Source organism: Ahaetulla prasina, chromosome 1 (assembly GCF_028640845.1).
Source record: "Ahaetulla prasina isolate Xishuangbanna chromosome 1, ASM2864084v1, whole genome shotgun sequence".
NCBI classification, from domain to species: domain Eukaryota; kingdom Metazoa; phylum Chordata; class Lepidosauria; order Squamata; family Colubridae; genus Ahaetulla; species Ahaetulla prasina.
Window position 1 is genome coordinate 363,453,857 of NC_080539.1, and position 21,030 is coordinate 363,474,886.

The 21,030-nt window shown below is 39.5% G+C and overlaps 1 protein-coding gene across 2 annotated transcripts in view; it reads left to right on the forward strand.

Annotated features, from left to right (window-relative positions):
* Positions 1-18,494: 18,494 nt before the first annotated feature.
* Positions 18,495-21,030, forward strand: part of CSNK1G2 (casein kinase 1 gamma 2) — a 107,635-nt gene continuing 105,099 nt past the window's right edge. Inside the window, exon 1 of one of the 2 annotated variants that reach the window (XM_058163387.1) lies at positions 18,495-18,816. The gene's annotated coding sequence lies outside the window, so the exon portion shown is untranslated. The remainder of the gene's footprint in view (positions 18,817-21,030) is intronic. The other variant, XM_058163392.1, reaches the window with a different exon arrangement.

The window sequence follows — 21,030 nt, forward strand, 5'->3', positions numbered from 1 at the left end:
GTGGAGAAGGTTTTTCCACAGACCGGAAGGGGGCAGGGTTTTGCATGCTGCCTGCATCTCATGGATGGGACTTCACTTGTTTGCGCAGATCAGTTGCTGGCATGCTGTGGACCTATGCCAGTCCACGAACTGAGGGTTGGGGATCCCTGCCCTATACCATTCCAGACAAATGATTGTCCAATTTCTTCTTAAAAACCTCTTTGTAGCTGCTAAGAATCCACACTGACTTGATGGCACATGATCAACTTAATGTCAGGCTTCCAACCAATGCTTGACACTTAAGTTGATACTTGAAATCAATTTGAAGGAGATTGATTATCATAACTGGCCACAGTTTTCAGCCTGTATGTTGTCAGCTTTGGAAGCCATATTAACACCAGAAGCTTCCACGCTGCCAACTTCTTGCGCTTGGGAAAGTAGGAGGGGGGGATTCAGTACAGTTAGTTAGACATAATAGCATTCTTTCCTTCGGTCAAGGTCATGGTGTTCCTACATCTGGAGGAGGAGGAGTTGCAGTGATGGGGCATGTGATAGGCTGGATTTGGGGTTTGATTTACTGAGGGAAAACCCGGAACTCTCAGATTCGGGCTTTCCCAGATGTGCTAGTATACCTATTCCAATAAATGAAAGATTTGAGATGATGCTTGTCTCGGAGTTTTCTATTGGAGTTGGGTCATCCTGGTTTCTTTTGAGATCTATTATTTTTCTTCTTCATTGGTATTGTGCTAGCCTGGGCTTTTATAATCTCACTTTTCAAAATTTCCCAAGCTTCTTGAATTGTTTTCCCCTTGAGGATTCTCATCCATGGAATCCTTCTCAAGCTCTCTCTAAGTTTATTGAAATTAGCTCTCTTAAAGTCCAAGACTCTAGTTTAACTTTGTTCTACTACTTGTATTTGCTTAATGTCGAATTCCAATATTGCGTGATCACTTGCCCCCAAGGTTCCTGTAGCTTCAACACCTTCTATCATTTCATCTCTGTTAGTGAGAATTAAGTCCAGTATGGCTGATCCCCTTGTTGCCTTCTCTACTTTTTGGGAAACAAAGTTGTCTGCTAGGTTTGTTAGGAACCTGTTGGATCTTCCACTTGGTGCAGAGTTTGTCTCCCAGTTGATGTCAGGGTAGTTAAAATCCCCCATTACTACTGTGATGTGCTTCCTACATACCTTAGTTAGCTGACTAGCAAAAGGTTCATCTACTTCCTCTGTTTGGTTGGATGGCCTATAGTATAGACCTATGGCAATATCATTCCCCCCACCTTTTATATTGACCCAAATGCATTCAAGATGATTTTCATCATTGTTGTGCTCTATTTCTGTAGAGATGTAGTTATTTCTTATATATAGTGCAACTCCACCTCCTCTTTTAATTGGTCTATTTCCATTTGTGGGTTTCATCCCACCAAGTTTCCGTAATGGCAACAATATCATATCTGCCCTCATTTACTTGAATTTCTAATTCACCCTGTTTATTCCTCATACTCTGTGCATTGGTGTATAGACATTTGAGTCCATTTGGATTGACCTTGTATTTACTGACTACATAACCTGTGTTGTGCCTGACTGCCCCTACTTTCTTGCCACCTGTTGGGTAAGTGCACATGGTATGGCACTCACTATTAAATGCTTGGTTTTGCTTGATAGCAGGGCTGATAATCTTACCCACACAGACATCTATGTCTTTAAAAATGCTTTAAAAATAAAAAAAAGGTTCCCAAGATCACAGCTGTCCTGCGCGATCATCGGAACCTTTTTACTTCTTAAGCATTTTTTTACTACCAGTTCAGGTGAATAGGTAGTAAAAAAAATGCTTTAAAAAAGTTTTTAAAAAAAGGTTCCGACGCTCGCACAGCACAGCTGTGATCGTCAGGATCTTTTTTTTTTTACTTTTTTAAAGCATTTTTTACTACCTATTCGCACAAACCAGTAAAAAATGCTTTTAAAAAGTTAAAAAAAAGGTTCCCAAGATTGTGTGCCACAGCTGTTCTAATTACCTTCCCAAGCCTTCTCTTGGTGTGTACTGTGCATGCATGTGCAGTGCATGTTTGATACGAACTGCACATGTGCGCATGCAGTGCATACTTGGTGCGCAGCACGCATGCGCAACCAGCAAACTGGTAGTAAACCGGTTCAGATTTCACCACTGACAGTTAGGACTGCAGAAAAAAACAGTTGCAACCAGCTTGCCTTTCTTTGAGGATACTGCACAAACCAGAAAGAGGGTTGAGAAAATACCTTCAGACCCCTTACATCCTGGACATAAACTGTTTTAACTTCTTACTTTAGGATACCACTACAGGGCATTGCATGCCAAAACAACTAGACACAAAGACAGTTCCCCCCACCCCCATGCCATCACTCTCCTAAACACCTAATTCCTGCAGCACTGTCTTACGCTTAAAGATATTTACCCATGTAGAATAGGTGTATTTCTGGGGTGAAATCCAGCAGGTTCTGACAAATTCTGGAGAACTGGTAGTGGAAATTTTGAGCAGTTTGGAGAACCAGCAAATACCACCTCTGGCTGGCCCCAGAGTAGGGTGGGAATGGGGCTTTTGCAATATTCTTCCCCCAGGAGTGGGGAGGGAATGGGGCTTTTGAAGTATCCTTCCCCTGGAGTGGGGTGGGAATGGAGATTTTGCAGTAACCTCCTGCCACGCCTACCAAGCCACACCATGTCCACCAAGCCACACCCACAGAACAGGTAGTAAAAAAATTTGGATTTCACCACTGGTGTATTGCTATTACCTTTCTCTTCTTTCCTACTACCTTCTTCTATTTGTATCTTATGATTTATGATCTATGCCTTACCACTGCTTCTATATACACTGAGAGTTTATGCACCGTAAACAAATTCCTTGTTTATCCAATCACACTTGGCCAATAAAATATTCAATAGAAAGCAGTGTTTCTCAGTGGCTATCAATGGGAGTTGAAGTCTTAAAGCCACAATCTTGGACAACAGTGCCCTAAAGGGCCAGCGATCCATCTTCCCTAAATGTGTTAAATCAGAACTGTTATTCTGTTCCTACGGTTGGGATAATGCCTCCCATCATCCTATCTTCTTCATTGTGCTGAGATGAGGGGATAATATACCAGATGCTAAGCGTAGATGGAGGGTCATTGATTTCTCTGGGTGACCCACTTTGCTTTTATTTTGGAAATAATTATGAATTCTTATTCAATACATAATGAAAGTGGGCTTCTTTTCCAGCTGAAGAGTTATCTGTGAGAATTATTTAGAGACTACTGAATAAATCCACCTCCCAGCAATACAATAAGACCAGCAAACTGGCAAATCTCCAATTCTTTCTGTCCATCCAGTGAAGAGGGTAGTATGAATGCACTGAGTCCCTTCAATTAAACAATGTACATTTACACTGAGGGCAGGACAAGAAGTTAAGAATGGAAGCTTATCAAAGACAGCTCCAACCTAGAATCAGTAGAACAACTTGCCTCCAGAAGTTTCGGATGCTCCCGATACTGGAGGTTTTTAAGAAGTGATTGGACAGCCATTTGTCTGAAATGGTATAGGGCAGGGGTCCTCAGCCCCACGATTGTGGCCCACTACTGGGCCACAGCTGATTCAGAATTGGGCTGCGCAAGTGATTGGCCGGAGCGCGCACGCAACTTGTGCCACCGGCAGGCCAACGGGCACTCACGCATATGCGCACCGGGCCCCTGCTTGAGCATGTTGAGGGGTGTGTGTGTGTATGTGTGTGTGTGTGTGTGCTGGCAGTGGTGGGATTCAAATTTTTTACTACCGGTTCTGTGGGCATGGCTTGGTGGCCGTGGCGTGGCTTGATGGGTGTGGCTTGGTGGGCATAGCAAGGGAAGGATACTGTAAAATATCCATTTCCTCCCAATCAGCTGAGACTCGGGAGGCAGAGAATAGATGGGGCGGGGCCAGTCAGAGGTGCTACTTACTGGTTCTCCGAACTACTCAAAATTTCTGCTACCAGTTCTCCAGAACTGGTCAGAACCTGCTGAAACCCACCTCTGACGCAAGGGCTGGGTGCACATATGTGTCTAAACCAGACTGCCACTCACACGACCCAGTTCCCCTCTCCCCATCCAGCCGGACCCGTCAAGCTCCAAATGTTGGGGACTGCTGGTACAAGGTCTCCTGCTTGAGCAGTGGGTTGGACTAGAAAATTTTCAAGCTCCCTGTCAACTCTTACTCTGTATTTTTTAAAGGTAGTCCTCAACTTTAAAGTCCTCAATTTTAATATTTGATAAAGTAGACCATAACCTACTACTAGATAAAGTAGAAAAATGTGGGTTAGACAGCACCACCACCAGATGGATTCGTAACTGGCTTACCAACCGCACTCAACGTGTAGTCCTCAACGGAACTACATCCACATGGAGGGAAGTATGCAGTGGAGTACCCCAAGGCTCTGTTTTAGGCCCAGTACTCTTCAACATCTTCATCAATGACTTGGACAAGGGGATAGATGGGGAACTCATCAGATTTGCAGATGACACCAAGATGGCAGGAATAGCCAACACTCCAGAAGATAGGCTCAAGTTACAGAAGGATCTTGACAGACTTGAACATTGGACGCTATCTAACAAAATGAAATTCAACAGTGAAAAAAGTAAAGTTCTACATTTAGGCAAAAAAAACAAAATACAGAGGTACCGTATATGTGGTACCTTGCTCAATAGTAGCAACTGTTGAGAGGAAACTTGGAATCCTAGTGGACAACCATTTAGATATGAGCCAGCAGTGTGCAGCAGCTGCCAAAAAAGCCAACACAGTTCTGGGCTGCATCAACAGAGGAATAAAATCAAGATCACATGAAGTATTAATACCACTTTATAATGCCTTGGTAAGGCCACACTTGGGATACTGCATCCAGTTTGGTCACCACGATGTAAAAAAGATGTTGAGACTCTAGAAAGAGTGCAGAGAAGAGCAACAAAGATGATTAGGGGACTGGAGGCTAAAACATATGAAGAACGGTTGCAGGAACTCGGTATGTCTAGTTTAATGAAAAGAAGGATTAAGGGAGACATGATAGCAGTGTTCCAATATCTCAGGGGTTGCCACAAAGAAGAGGGAGTCAAGCTATTCTCCAAAGCACCTGAGAGCAGGACAAGAAGCAATGGATGGAAACTAATCAAGGAGAGAAGCAACCTAGAATTAAGAAGAAATTTCCTGATAGTGAGAACAATTAATCAGTGGAACAACTTGTCTCCAGAGGTTGTAAATGCTCTAACACTAGAAGTTTTTAAGAAGTTGTTGGATAACCATTTGTCTGAAGTGGTGTAGGGTTTCCTGCCTGGGCAGGGGATTGGACTAGAAGACCTCCAAGGTCCCTTCCAACTTTGTTATTGTATTCTAATTGTGATCGTAATTCAAGGACTAGCTAGGAAGGATGCCTTTTCTGCCACAATGCCTGCCATCTGGAATGGCCTCTGCTCGGAAATTTGATTATGGTAGCTGATGTCATTCAAAAAATCATTGAAAACCTCTCTCTCTTTTTTTTTTTTTTTGTCAGCTGGGGTTGCCTTCTGGTTACGTACATTTTATTTCTTTATATTTTGTTCTTCCTTTTTAAAAAGTAATCCACCCAGGGTTGTTTGAAGTCAGACAGCCTCTATAAGTAAGTATAACGGTCGCATTTAGAGTAACCCTGCAAAATGAATCTAAATACTAAATACTAACTGACTACTCTGTCTCTTTAAAAGGAAAATTCCCGTGTGCATCCATCTGCTCCATTTGTCTTATTCAAGTTGATTAAAGCTCTGAAATAATTGAGTTCTTTCACAGCCCATTTCTCATCAGAAAGAGACTGGCTTTCGCTCCAAGCAGCTTAACAGAGATAAACCGAAAGGGTTACACCTCCCATCTTCGAGTGCCAAGTGGGAGAAAGCTTATGGTGGCCTATCAATCCAAACGACACCCTCCCATCACCCTTCCTACTAGTGATGATAAGGGAAAGTAAACGCCACTCTCGTGGATCTACAGCAGGAGAATTGGAGTATTTGGGTGTTCAATGTGCACACAGCATCACTTTGCCATCTGCCATCTGGACTTCGGTTAGGAGTTTGCATTGTGCGCAGATGGGAAGCCAGAAGGTCAACGGTTGGAAAGGGCAGCTGCCGTCAGCCAGGATGGGAAAAGGAAAGCTGCTGGAGCAGGATCTCCTCTCTCCAGATCATGTGCTAGCTTTTCTCCCCCACGCAATATCAGCTTTTATTTTTAAAGGCAATTTTCTTAAAAATTAAAATAACAACAACTATAAACTAAAAAAAAATGACAAAAAATAAAGGGTGCAGGAAAAAAATGGAAAAATAGAAAGGAAAATGGACAAGAAAAATAGGAATATAGTAAAGAAAAAATATGTAAAGAAATTACTTTCCCTTCATCACAAGTTTAAAGAAACTTGTCACCTTCTGTTAAAAGAATACAACTAATTATATTTTCTTTCCATATCCCTTTTTTGATCTATAAACAAGTCCTTAAAACCTGATCATTCTGAATGAACTGAAGAAGCTTCTTGGATGAGAAGTGAAACCTCTTCAAGCAAAAACTAAGAAAGTCCAGTTGCCTTTTGAAAAAGTACCTTTAGGACAACAATGACCTGAATGACTGAGGATCTTCATAGACATTTAAAATCTAGTTATTTCAGTCCTGATCTGCCAAAGTCCATTACGGATTACCAGAGATAACAACATACCTTATCTATGTTAACCTTGATTAGATAAATCAACTTTATATTCCTTCCTTTTACTTTCAAAAATCTTGATCTTTAGTCCTTTCAAATACTATCCTAGAACTTGATTTCATTTTAACTTTGTCCTTCTAATAAAATTCTTCAAAGGTTTAATCTACCTCTTTTGTAAATCCAATATAGGAAAATTATCCAGGTCATTCTTTAGTTTGTTATTTTTAGACCCATTTTAATTATTAATATATCAACTGGGTTTTTTTTAATTTATCCAGTGTACCATCTTTTTCCCTATCATTCTTGTAGCCTGCCATTTTTAAATCACTTTCAAATCAATCTCAGTTTTGTCCGGAAAACTTATTTCTCTTCTGCATTTTTAAAACACAAACTACCTATAGAGGCAGACATTCTTTAACATTAACCTCTTCTAACCATTTGTCTGAGATGGCATGAGAACTACTGTCTTGGGCAGGGGGTTGGATTAGAAGACCTTCAAGGTCCCTTCCAACTCTAAATCTATATATGCAACCTTAGCCTGGATGAACAATAGGATATAAATGTAAAGCTGAAAGTTTATTTATTTATTTATTTATTTTGTCACAACAATATATGTAGGTATCATACAAAAAGATTATATAGTATATAAACACATATATGAAAAAATATAAGGAGGTATAAGCATATATATATAGGAAGAAGAAAAGAAAAACAATAGGACAGGAACGGTAGGCACGTTTGTGCGCTTATGCACGCCCCTTATGGTCCTCTTAGGAATGGGGTGAGGTCAATAGTAGAAAGTTTTTGGATAAAGCTTTTAGGATTATGGGAAGAGACCACAGAGTCAGGTAAAGTGTTCCAAGCACTGATGATTCTGTTACAGAAGTCATATTTTCTGCAATCTAGATTAAAGCGGTTAACATTAAGTTTAAATCTATTGGTTGCTCTTGTATTATTGCAATTAAAGCTGAAGTAGTCTTTAACAGGAAGGACATTACAATAGATGATTCTGTGAGTTAAACTTAGGTCTTGTCGAAGGTGACGGAGTTCCAAGTTTTCTAAGCCTAGGATTTCAAGTCTGGTGGGATAATAATGTAATAAAAATAATAAATATAATAAATAAAAATAATAAAAATAATAAAAAAATAATGTAATAAAAATAAATAAAACTCTGAAACCCTCAACAGTGAAAAAAGTAAGGTTCTACACTTATTTACTTTATTTATTTGTCACAATAGTATATATAGGCATAAGCATGAAATAACTATATGATATATAAGCATATATATAAGTATATATACAAATTGGATACAATTAAAGGGAACATTAGGACAGGAATGGTAGGCACGCTTGTGCTCTTATGCACGCCCCTTATGTCTAGTTTGTCTAGTATGTCTAGTTTAATGTCTAGTATGTTTATTGTCTAGTATGTCTAGACAATAAACATATTAGAACAATAAACATAATAGTTTATTGTCTAGTATGTCTAGTTTAATGAAAAGAAGGACTAGGGGAAACATGATAGCAGTGTTCCAATATCTCAGGGGTTGCCACAAAGAAGAGTGAGTCAATCTATTCTCCGAAGCACCTGAGGGTAGGACAAGAAGCAATGGGTGGAAACTAAGCAAGGAGAGAAGCAACTTAGAACTAAGGAGAAATTTCCTGACAGTCAAAACAATTAATAAGTGGAACGACTTGCCTGCAGAAGTTGTGAATGCTCCAACACTGGAAATTTTTAAGAAAATGTTGGATAACCATTTGTCTGAAGTGGTGTAGGGTTTCCTGCCTGGGCAGGGGGTTGGACTAGAAGGCCTCCAAGGTCCCTTCTAACTCTTTTCTCTTCTCTTCTGCATTGTTTTGGAAATCTATTGGAAGGTTTTTTCCCCTCTCAGTGTGAGAACTTGGGTGCATCCATAAAAGTGAAATGCAGAGAGATTCTGGATGTTAAGAGGACATATTTTGATTGAAGACATATTTGTGGCCTTTCAGATGTGATTTAGATTATTTTAAAAAGGAATTGGAGTAAATTATGGAGGCTTTGGGCTTCTTGCTAACTTTTGGGAATCTGGCCTCCACCTGAGTATCATCGCTGCAAAGCAGCAGGACTAATGTCCATTCTTCTGTCCATGCACACGGACTTCCTAAATGAACCTGGTTAGTCCTGTGTTAGTCCAGATCTAAATTCTGGGTATGATGCATCCTTGGCTGATCAAGCAAAACTTTTCTGCTTTTTGAAAAGGAATGGAGCGGGGAAGGGGGTGGAATAGAATCATTCAATCTCCCTTTTTATCTCATTCTTTTAAGGTATTGGAACTCGCTGATAGAAGACAGAAGTTGTGTGATCACCATTTCCATAATCTTTTTTTAAAGAGAAACCATTAGATAAACGTAAGGCAGGTTGCGCATTAATTATTGCAAAGCAGTAAAGTTTGCTCTCTTGTCAGATCGTGGACAAATGGGAAGAATTTTTTTGTGAGTATTGGTATTTTTGTATTTTTGTTAGAAATGGGAAAGATGAAATAAGTTATTGAGTCCGGTTCCTGAAAACTTCTCTGTCGTGGGGGCAAAAGTGGAGAAAAATACCCGGAGAGGAAAGGGTTAAAAGAACGCTGTCCTGACACTGTCGTAAAATCATCCCGCTGGCTGTCGCAAAAACCGCTTTTCCACTGGCTGCCAGATTTTCAAACGCGCGTTACGTTCCCCCTATTTTAGAGATCAGGTTATGAAGAAAAAGGAAGAGGAGGCAGGAATCGTTCTTAAAAGGGCCTTGACTTCCGGATCCGACAGATGCGTCCATATGAGTGGACGAATGGGAAACTTTGGATATTAGAGACATACTGTGCAGCAGTATTTTTCAGTCTTGGCAACCTGAAGATATATGGACTTCAACTCTCAGAATCTCCCACACATTTTCAAGTAGCCAAGGTTGAAAAACTTTGCTATATTGATTAACAGATAAACAGAGTTGGAAGGGACCTTGTTGTAGGTCATTAGTCCAACCCCCGCCCAAGCAGGAGTCCCAACACCTTTTCTGACAGATGGCAGTCCAGTCTCTTCTTGAAAGCTTCCAGTGATGAAGTTCCCACAACTTCTGAAGGCAACTTCTGTTCCATTGATTGATTGTTCTCATTGTCAGAAAATTTATCCTGATTTCTAAATTGAATCTCTCTTTGATCAGTTTTGATCCATTATTCCTTGTCTGGCCTTCAGATGCTTTGGAGAATAGATTGACCCCCTCCTCTCTGTGGCAGCCCCTCAAATATTGGAAGACGGCTATCATGTCTCCCCTGGTCCTTCTCTTCCCTAGACTAGCCATGCCCAGTTCATGTAACCGTTCTTCATATATTTTATTTTTATTTATTTTTGTCACAACAGTATATATAAGCATGAGCATGAAAATAACTATATAATATATAAGCATATATATGAGCATAAGTATGTAATAACTATATTAATTGGATATAATGAAAGGAAACAATAGGACAGGAACGGTAGGCACGCTTCTGCTCTTATGCACGCCCCTTACAGACCTCTTAGGAATGGGGTGAGGTCAATAATAGACAGTTTTTGGTTAAAGCTTTGGGGATTTTGAGAAGAGACGACAGAGTCAGGTAGTGTGTTCCAAGTATTAATAATTCTGTTACAGAAGTCATATTTTCTGCAATCGAGATTGAAGCAGTTAACATTGAGTTTAAATCTATTGTTTGCTCTTGTTTTGTTGTGATTGAAGCTGAAGTAGTCTTCAACAGGAAGGACATTGGAATAGATGATTCTATGAGTTAAACACAGGTCCTGTCGAAGGTGGCGGAGTTCTAAGTTTTCTAAACCCAAGATTTCAAGTCTGGTGGCATAAGGTATTTTGTTGTATTCAGAGGAGTGGAGAATTCTTCTTGTAAAATATTTCTGGACACGCTCAATTGTATTGATGTCTGAAATGAGGTATGGGTTCCAGACAGGCGAGCTGTATTCAAGAATTGGTCTAGCAAATGTTTTATAAACTCTGGTTAGTAGTGTAGTGTTTCTGGAGAAGAAGCTACGTAAGATTAGGTTCACAACTCTTAAAGCCTTTTTTGCGATATAGTTGCAGTGGGCTTTGGCACTTAGATCATTGGATATGAAAACTCCAAGGTCTTTAACAGGGTGGGGGTCATCTGTAAGGTGATGTCCATCGAGTTTGTATTTAGTGTTTAGATTCTTTTTTCCAATGTGTAAGACAGAGCATTTGCTGGTTGAGATTTAGTCTCCAGTCCCCTAATCATTTTGTTGTTCTTCTCTGCACTCTCTTCAGAGTCTCAACATCTTTTTAATAATGTGACCAAAATTGGATGCAGTATTCTAGGTGTGGTCTTAAGGCTTTATAGAGTAGTATTAGTATCTCACATGATCTTGATTGAATCCCTCTGCAATTTAATGCAATTTAGGATTGCATTGGCTTTTTTTGCTGCTGCCGCACACTATTGGCTCATATTTAATTGGTTGCCCACTAAGACTCCAAGATCACTTTCACAGTATAGAATTTGGTTGTTACACTCAACAGAGTCCCTTTTGCATTGCTTCTCTTTACAGATTTGTTTTGGCATTCAATGCCCATTATACTTGGAATAGCCATTCCTTTTATATACTGTGAATGTTTTTTTCCCTTTTTTTTTTTGGCTATGTTACATTTCATCTAATTCTAAGAATATGATGAATTTGTTTGGTTTAAACACCAAAAACATAAAGGAGTCAGTAGCTGCTTAAACACAGGAGAGAAAAACAGAGAACTTTAAGAAATTAATAATCCAGTAGTCTAAATTTAATTTCTATTTTTGTTTCTTGAAATAAAACTTTTTGGTAGGGATGTCTAATAATCTTTTGATTTGGAGCACCTTCCCGTTCTTTATAACATTCTTTATGATCACCAACAGTTTGTTCTGTGCATATTCAAGTTCAATCCCCAGGAGGGCTGGAAGATTTTCCTGCTACAACTATGAAGAAATGCATCTTCATATTATTAGCATTCAGTTTTGTTCTATTTATTTTCTGGTGGAAATCCAGCTGGTTCCTTGCATGCTGCAACATTTTATAAATAAAAATAAATATTTTAATTTGTATACCACCCTTCTCCCGAAGGACTCAGGGCGGTGAACAGGCAGATAAAATACAGATACACACAATAGTTAAAAACATCCCTTAAAAAACTAAATTTTGTTTTACAGTTTGTAATTTTTAGCGAAGATTAATGAGCGTTATCAGTTTATTGTTTTATCAGTTACCTTATGGTTTTTCAATTTAAGGTTAGTTGGTCAATACTGATAATACATAAATAATTTTTAGTTATCAATTAGGCTGATTCAGGGCTGGAAACGGCCATATGTTCTCAAAAATAATTGATTGGGTTTTCATTATTTCTCTTATTCCTCTTAATCCCCGAGTAGATTTGGCAATGGATTTCATACTGTATGAATCAACAAGCTTCGGGAAAGGCTCCAAATGCTCATGACAAAAATCCAATGGGATCATTTACCCAGATCAAGGGTCTTAGACATTAGTTGCAGCAGCTCAAGAGCCATCACCTGTGAGCTAGATAGTGTCAATCACAAATAACCAGGAGCATTTGTTGAGTTCATAGCACAGAAGAGTTTATTATTGCTACCTCCATACATGAATCTAGTCAATTTACAGTCCAAGCTAAATTGGCACTAAATTTATGGACTACAAATAAATATTTTTGTTTAAAATAGACATTTGTCCAGAAATATTTTACAAGAAGAGTTCTCCACTCCTCTGAATACAACAAAATACCTTATGCCACCAGACTTGAAACCTTGGGTTTAGAAAACTTAGAACTCCGCTGCCTTCGACAGGACCTGTGTTTAACTCATAGAATCATCTATTGCAATGTCCTTCCTGTTAAAGACTACTTCAGCTTCAATCACAACAATACAAGAGCAAACAATAGATTTAAACTTAATGTTAACCACTTCAATCTTGATTGCAGAAAATATAACTTCTGTAACAGAGTTGTTAATGCTTGGAACACACTACCTGACTCTGTGGTCTCTTCTCAAAATCCCCAAAGCTTTAACCAAAAACTGTCTACTATTGACCTCATCCCATTCCTAAGAGGTCTGTAAGGGGCGTGCATAAGAGCACAAACGTGCCTACCGTTCCTGTCTTATTGTTTTCTTTCATTATATCCAATTAGTATAGTTATTGCATGCTTATGCTTATATATATATGCTTATATATTATATAGTTACTTTCATGCTTATGCTTATATATACTGTTGTGACAAAATAAATAAATATAAATATATATAAATATAAATAAGTGTAATTCACGGTGGCTGGACTTGGTCTCTTGTGGCAATGCAATGATTCCAAGATGATGACACGTTTAACCCCACCTTCCTTAGTCAGCTCTTCTCCTAAAGGTGGTCTAGTATTTTGACTTGCTGAGTATCCACAATATGAGAGCTTCCTCTGTTATTCCAACCCAGCCACCACTCAGTTACTTGTTGTTTATTAGAGAAAAATCACAGTTGAAAAAAATGGTTTAACAGATTGGTTTGGTTTGTAGCACATACCCATGTTCAAGTTAATGGTGGTTTTCCGAATATGACCAATTTCCTGGATTGAAACAACATAAGCTAGTTCTATGGACTTGATTTATATATACATCATGGGAGACTAAAATGTGAATAGTTTACTTATGGTTCATGGATCATTGAACACGCCCAATATGTAAACAGAGTTTCTGTTGTTCTTCACATAGTTACCCAATCCCATTGTGAAATACAATCTTGAAGTTATTCCTATGTAACATGACCATTTTTCTTTATTTTACATCTTTCTTGTTGATATCCTTTTATCTGTTCAAAATCTGATCATGTAGGTTCTCTGAGATAACAATAACGCAACGTCCTAGGTTCTTGGGAAGAATTTGATGTGTACAAAAGGCCAACACCGGTTAAATAATTGGCAGCTATGATTTCACATATTTTGTGTCAACTCGCAAAGCATCCCTGGCCTGCTCTCGAGTTGCCATAGGCCATGGGGGATGGCAAACTGGCGAAATGGCACAGCAGCCAAAGACAGATGCACATTCCATGCTTATCTCTCTCAAGGCTGTATCCCAGGGTCACCTACAGCCGCTGAAGGGGAATGACCTCTACAACCCTGGGAAATTGCTCCGTTGCAGCAAATGGGGGCCTTTGGTGGCTCAGCAGACTAAGTCTGTCTGTTATTAACACAGCTGCTTGCAATTACTGCAAGTTGAAATCCCACCAGGCCCAAGGTTGACTCAGCCTTCCATCCTTTATAAGGTAGGTAAAATGAGGACCCAGATTGTTGGGGGGCAATAAAAGTTGACTTTGTATATAATATACAAATGGATGAAGACTATTGATTAACACTGTGTAAGCCGCCCTGAGTCTTCGGAGAATAAATTCAAATTAAAAAAAATGTGATTGATGACACACCTTGTGGGGAGGTGGGAAACAGGGTTGTAATTGGAGTGTAAATTACATAGGGTCAGAGCTGGCTTAACTTGGGAATGTGTGGACATGAAGCTCTTAATAAATAACGATTTCTTTTGAAGCTTAGCTCGAGACTCATGATTTAATAATAACAATATCAACTGTAATAATGTCACAATTACTGCTTTCCTTTTACACATTTATTGGATCTCCGTTTGAAAGTCTTTATTGACTGGTTAAAAATCTATTTTGACTTGTTCTTCCCCACTGAACCAGTAGAAAAATAAGGAAACTTTCAAATACAAATCTAACAAATGTGGAAAAAGAAAGTTGGTAATGCCAGTTGATTCCATCTGAAATATCTGGCAAAGCACTTGGACACAATAAAAATAGACAGAATATCAACACATCAGTTAAAAAGGCAGCATTTCATGAAACAGCGCATATATTACGATGGTCTCTTTCTTGAGTTACTGTTATTGTTATTTACTTGTTAGAACTACCTGTTGGATTGGTAGTAAATAACAATAACAGTAACTCCCTTTTTACAACCCTGTAATTCCTTAATTCAGGGTAGGTGACTGGATGAGCTGAGTATTTACTGGCCAGACGCCCTCCCTGATGCCATGCAGAATTCACAGCAGATATTCTTTTTCTTTGAGACCTAGAGAGAAACACCTGCTGCTACCTCAGATTGAATTCTCAATCTTCCAAGTGGGAGACAAGCTTGTTCATCACTAGGCCACCACACCACTCTAAATAACAATAACAGTAATTCATTGTATATATCACTGTCCTATCCAGAAGACATTCAATGATGCCAACTAGAAAAAAAAATACAATATGAGCAAGTAAAATCAGATTTTGAAAAACTAAAATCACAACTCATTCAGATTGGAGTGGCTAGGGGTAAAGCAGGAGAAGAGTTTGTCTCTTCTAGAAGAAGGAAAAAACGTGGTTGCGGAGATAATTACCTTATGAAATAATTCTTTTGCATAACTTGACAGCAACATCGATGGGTGTCAGGAAATTATTATTTGCCTAACTAGTTGGCCAGGCAATATATAAAGTAACTATGTATGTTTGCAGTAAGAAAGGCATGATATTGCTTAAAGGCTGTGCCTTTTCCCTAAAAGTAAAGGAATATCAAACCCCAGTTTGTTTGCAAGTGACTGTTATTGTATACAACCAGTCTCAGTCGTTTTCATGCATACCTTGGTTGTGAACCCAGATTACCCTTAACAATGGGAGTCATTTTCCATGTATTGAACAAACAGAGATCTTCTTTCAGAGGGCATATTTAAGATAGCCTCTTCTCTTGCTGATCTTAGTAGCAGGTTTATGTCACCTCTCAGAAAGTCTGATTTTACGAAAGATGCCTTCTCACTTTCTACACCCCTTCCCGAGTTAATTACATTCATCTCTGTTCTCCTAATTTGCCCCCAGTGTTGTCACTTTATTCACACAGGAATTGCTTGAAGGCCTTGACAGGTTCAGCTGTCCTTTTCCACATCTTTTCTGTGGTAAAACAGCATAAACTGAGGCTCCATGCAGAAATCCAAACCCTTTACTTGAATGCATTCTAGGAAGGGAAAATATTACCTCTTGAGATAATGGCTTCTTCTGTCTGGCTATTAAAGTTATTATTCTCTATTTTGCACTTTGGAACAATGAAGAATATGGCCTTCTACATATTCTTTCAGGTGTTTGAAACTACTATCCTACAGTATTATCCTTTGCTTACTCTTCATGGAACTTAATTTTTAGTCTTCATCTTTTCTGTACCTCTCCAGTTTATCTCTATGGAGATTCTCAGTTATCCAGGTCACGGTTCCCCCAAACGTGCTTTTCAGAAGGCAACTGGTCTTTCTTGGTTTTTACCTTGAAAATGTTTTGCTTCTCATCCAAGAAGCTTCTTCAGTTCTAACTGAATGGTGGGAAATAGAAGGATTTATATTCTTTGCAGAATATAAATGTGTTGAATATAATATGAGTTCTACAGAGCGTATAAATCCTTCTATTCCCCACCTTTCAGTTAGAACTGAGGAAGCTTCTTGGATGAGAAGATTTTGAGGTAAAAATCAAGAAAGTCCAGTTGCCTTTTGAAAAGCATCTTCGGGACAAGCATGACCTGGATGACTGAAACTCTCCAGTTTATCTGAATTGAAATGCAAACCCCAAAATGGAGGTGGTCCTCAGGATGAATTGTGACCAACAAAATATATTTTGGGAATTGCAATGCCAGAACAGCACATATTATAGTAGACTGCATTGGCACCGAAGATTTGTATCAATGTGCCTACAATACTGATAGGTCTACTTAAGAAAACATTGTTTTCCAAAGGGCATCAAAAGATATTTCTGATTGGCCAAGGGATGAATATGATTTATTTTTCTTATTGTCAAAAGATATTTAATTTTTGCAAGACAGTTGGCCATCTATTACCTCCGATACTAGAAAGCAGTATATCTCTGATAAGTGGTTGTTGAATAACACTAGATGGCAGCACTTAGCTAACTTTAGTTGATTTCAAAAAGTTAAGGTTAGAGCTACAATGCTCAAAAACATCAGAATATCAGAGCTATGAATTAGAACATTTAGTTGCAACAATCACAGATGACAGTGGGAAACCATGTCTGAATTGCACCCTTAAAAAGTAGGAGACTTGATCTTATCTGTATCTATGATTTCACTGTCCATTCACCTCCTACTGCCGGTCTCCTTAAAAATACAGTACAGGTAGTCCTTGACTTACAACAGTTCCTTCAGTGAATGTTCAAAGTTACAATGCCCCTGAAAAAAGGGATTTATGACTTGGATGGTCATGTGAGCAAAATCAGATGCTTGACAATGGACTCATATTTATGATGGTTGCAGTCTCTGGAGTCAAGTGATAATCTTTTGTAACGTTCTGACAAGCTAAGTTAACGGGGTAGCCAGATTCATTTAACAATCATATTACTAACTTAACATCTGCAGTGATTCGCTTACCAACTGTGGCAAGCAAGGTCGTAAAAAGGGGCAAAAACTCACTTAACTAATGTCTCACTTAGCAACAAATTTTGGGCTCAATTGTGGTTGTTAAGTTGAGAACTATTTGTAATGTATAGTAGACTGGAAACAGGTTTTTGATGTGGCTTTGTAGGGTATTATCACTTTAGACTGCAGGGCTGTAGCACAAACAACTGTTCTTCTGTGTAATTAGAGGTTTCTTGCATCCAGAAAAAGTTTCACAAGGGGAGAAACATTTTGTCATTTCAGTGGTTTGAACTGGCACAAGTCGATTTACCTTGAGAGCTAGACTATATTATATCTTTCAAAGCTGTGGCAGACAGAAATCTAGACTTAAATCTCTTCCTGTTCTTCTAAAAATATTTTTATAAGCACAACAGCACAGTATTGCAATTTTTTTTAAAAAAATTGACAATAGCGTATGCTTCTTATAAAATATTTTTATGATTCTTATAAAATATTTTAATATATATGTGGTAGGTAGTTGCTAGGAGTCAGAAACAACTTGATGGCATGTAGTAAGTCAATAAAAATATTTAAATGCTGAATAGTTGGAAGGTCTTTTATCCTGTTTTTTAAATCATTAGTTGGGGTTTCTTTTGTTTCTTATTCTTCTTGTTTGTATTTCATTGTTTGTCCATCCTTTGCATTCTTATCTTTTATATTATGAAATAAATTAATGTAAAATATACAAAAATATGGTAAGAGGTCATTTCAATGCATTCCAGTGCAGATGTATTTCATAAATCTGGGCCTAAACCCAGGTGTATTATCCACTGCAAATACATTATCCTTACAGGGATATTTTCTTGAAAAAAATACAGGAAAAAAACTGGAAAAAAAAGGGCAGGTCTGAAAACTTTCATAAAGATTTAGAAACTTTGCTTTAAAAAACAAAACAAAAAACAACTTTGCTTACAAGAACGTGAACAAAACCAGGAAAATAATTAAACCTAAAGGACAGAGCTTTATGACAGAAAGGACTGCCTTTATTACAAAGGACGCACGGTCACTGTAATTGTACGAATCCCCAAATCTCAATTAGAACAATAAATTACATCGGGGCCTAAATTCAAAATCACCATAGGCATGATTTTATTAGGGAGCGTCCTAACCACGATTTTTACATTCGTGGTTGGGACGCTCCCAGCATTCTGCATTAACGCGTGTGAGTTTGCACGGTTCTTTCCCTTCACGTGGGCGACCCGGCCAGCATTCTACAGAAAGCCGGAAGTCTTCTCCAGGCAGCCACCGCATCGTCACCTCTACGCTTCTCTCTCTCTCTTCTTCCCGCCTGCGCCCTCTCCTTTTTCTTTCTTCCCCCTTTCGCTCTCTTCGGCGCATGCGCCAAAAACCCTTTACGGGCGCCCGCCCCCCCTCCCTTCCAGCGGATGGCCAGACTTAGAGAGAAGGCGGCGAGAGTCTCCTAAGCTCCAGAAGCGGAGCTCGCTATTCACCAACGCGGTTTGCGCCGCCGCCGTGACGTCAATGCCATAGGGCGCCCGTGGGCTGTACGCCGCTGGCGCAAAGGCGTTGCTCTTTGCCTGCTGGGGAGGAGAGGGACAGAAAGAGGCTTAAAGAGACAACAGCGAGCCATGGAGGGGCTGGGGGGGAAGAGATCTTTGGCTCCCCACCCTTGAACAGCCTGGACGGGGGAAAAGAAGCTCAGGTGAGTCGCGACGGAGTGAGAGGCGGCGGCTTTTTACCCCTGGAGGGCTTATTTTGTAAAGGGGGGGTTCTCTTTGCTTGCAGCAAAGGTGGGGGGGCGCCCTCCTGCATGTGTCCCAATGCATGTGCCCCAATGTGGGGAGCCGCTGGTGGCGGAAGGGAGAAAGGAGGAGTAAGTTTCAGTTTGTAAGGCGGAGGAGAGGAAGGAGGGCTTTTTTTTTTTTCTTCCCACCCTTAACATTTTGCAAGGACTATTATTACTCTGACTATATTTAACAGAGCAAAGTTTAGTGCAACCTCCCCTCGCCCTGCCCCGTACTTTTTCTTCTCGTTTTTATGGAGGGTTAGGAAAGGGGGGGGGCTTGGAAAGGCTGGAGAAACGAGGAAGCTTAAAGAGGAGGGTTTGGCTGGAAGGCCTTCCTGTTGCTTCCTTCCTTCCCCCCCCCCCAACCCAACCTAGTTTGGTGGAAGGGATGCTGAGCAGAAAGATGTGGGGTGGTGACCGGAGGACGGTACCCCACAGTTTTTCTTCCTAAAGAAGCCCAGTCCTCTCTTTGCCTTCTCTCCCTTCTCCTTGTCTCTGCATTTGTGTGATGCGTGGAAGCCAGCATTCATTTGGTGCTTTGCCTTGGTTTCACAGGCACCGAGATTTATATAACTTCCCACCCTGACCCCTCTTCCAATATCTCAAAAGGGCTTCAAAACTGGAAAAAAACAAAACAGCCTGGGAGGGTTTTGGAAGGGGGAAATTGTGTACTTGGAGGTGGAGTGGGGGGGGTGTTTGCTTTTGTGATCCTTTTGCAATGGAAAGGAAGCAACAGCATGCTAGGCCTGTACTTGATTTTATAAACAACATTTTGAGCGCTGAGTTGTTTATTGGTTCAAAAATCTTTTTTTTTTACAAAAATAAATACAACATAGCGAAGGTGGATTGAGGCCAGTGGTTAGAGCTTCTGGGCTTCCTTGCATGTCAAAGGTGCTTGTTTGTAAAAGGAAGAATGAGATGGAAAGTAAACAGGTGAGCCCCAGATTTCTTTTAAGTGCCCTTTTCCCCCCCTTTTTCGTTTTCCATTGGTAACCAGCTTTCCCACCCTGGTTGGTCTCTCTATACTTCTAAACAAATTATTACTAATCTCCATAATCAGGGCATGTTTGGGGAAAAGAAAAAAAAGGGGGGGAGGCAGATGGAAGAAGAAAAAGAGTGGAAGGAAGGGAATTAAAAATTCTGTCAAAGGTTTTTGTGTATGATTTGATTGGCATGATATTCATAAACTGAAGATGGGTGCAGTTTGGGGAGTTGGGGAGAGATGGGGGCTATATTTAATTTTTCTCCTTTATTGAATAGGTATCATGGACCCAATTGAATCAACCTTCTGTTTTTCTTCCAGTTTTTCTTCTTTTTATTCACACATAAGCATGAAGATTTAACTTCTGGTCCTCCAGGCAGTGTTTTATATGGTATTATCCCCCACCTCCCCAGTCCCTGTTTTTTATTGCAGTCCTTTTTGTGATGTATCTTTTTTGTATTTTAAGCAGGGGGATTCCATGCAGCAACCACAAAGCCTTTGTACTTTTTACCCCCTCCTCAAAACCTGTGGTTTGTTTTGTTCAACGCGAGTTGTAAATTAGAAGGTGGTGATGCAAATGTTTGTAGATTAGATCCAGTTTTGCATGGCAGTTGAACATACAGTTTAAGTATTGCACTAAGTATAGTCCGAAGAAATACTTTCTTTTTGTTTGTACAAACATGTATGACTTATTTCCAGACTGTTGAAAACTGGAGTGTTTTCAGGGTTAAATACAAAGTATTTTAACAGCATCGCTTTTCTCATAACCTCTATATTTTCTGTGGTTCTTTTATTCCCTCAGATTGTTCTGTATTTTGGTGTTTATATTTTTAATTTCCACGAATCAACTTAAGTGAATTCATGCCAGACTGTAAAGCAAGTTGATATAGTTGGATATTACCCACCCTCCCTTTCCAAAAGGTGTTTGTCTATAATTGTATTCATAAAGCCAGTTTCTTGCCTTTATTTATTTCAGGTCTTTCTAGATCTGAAATTGAAAGTGTGTGAAATCCTTTGCCAAAGGAACTACAGACCAGGAAATACATAAGGTTCCCCTGACCCCTCTTCCAATATCTCAAAAGGGCTTCAAAACTGGAAAAAAACAAAACAACCTGGGAGGGTTTTGGAAGGGGGAAATTGTGTACTTG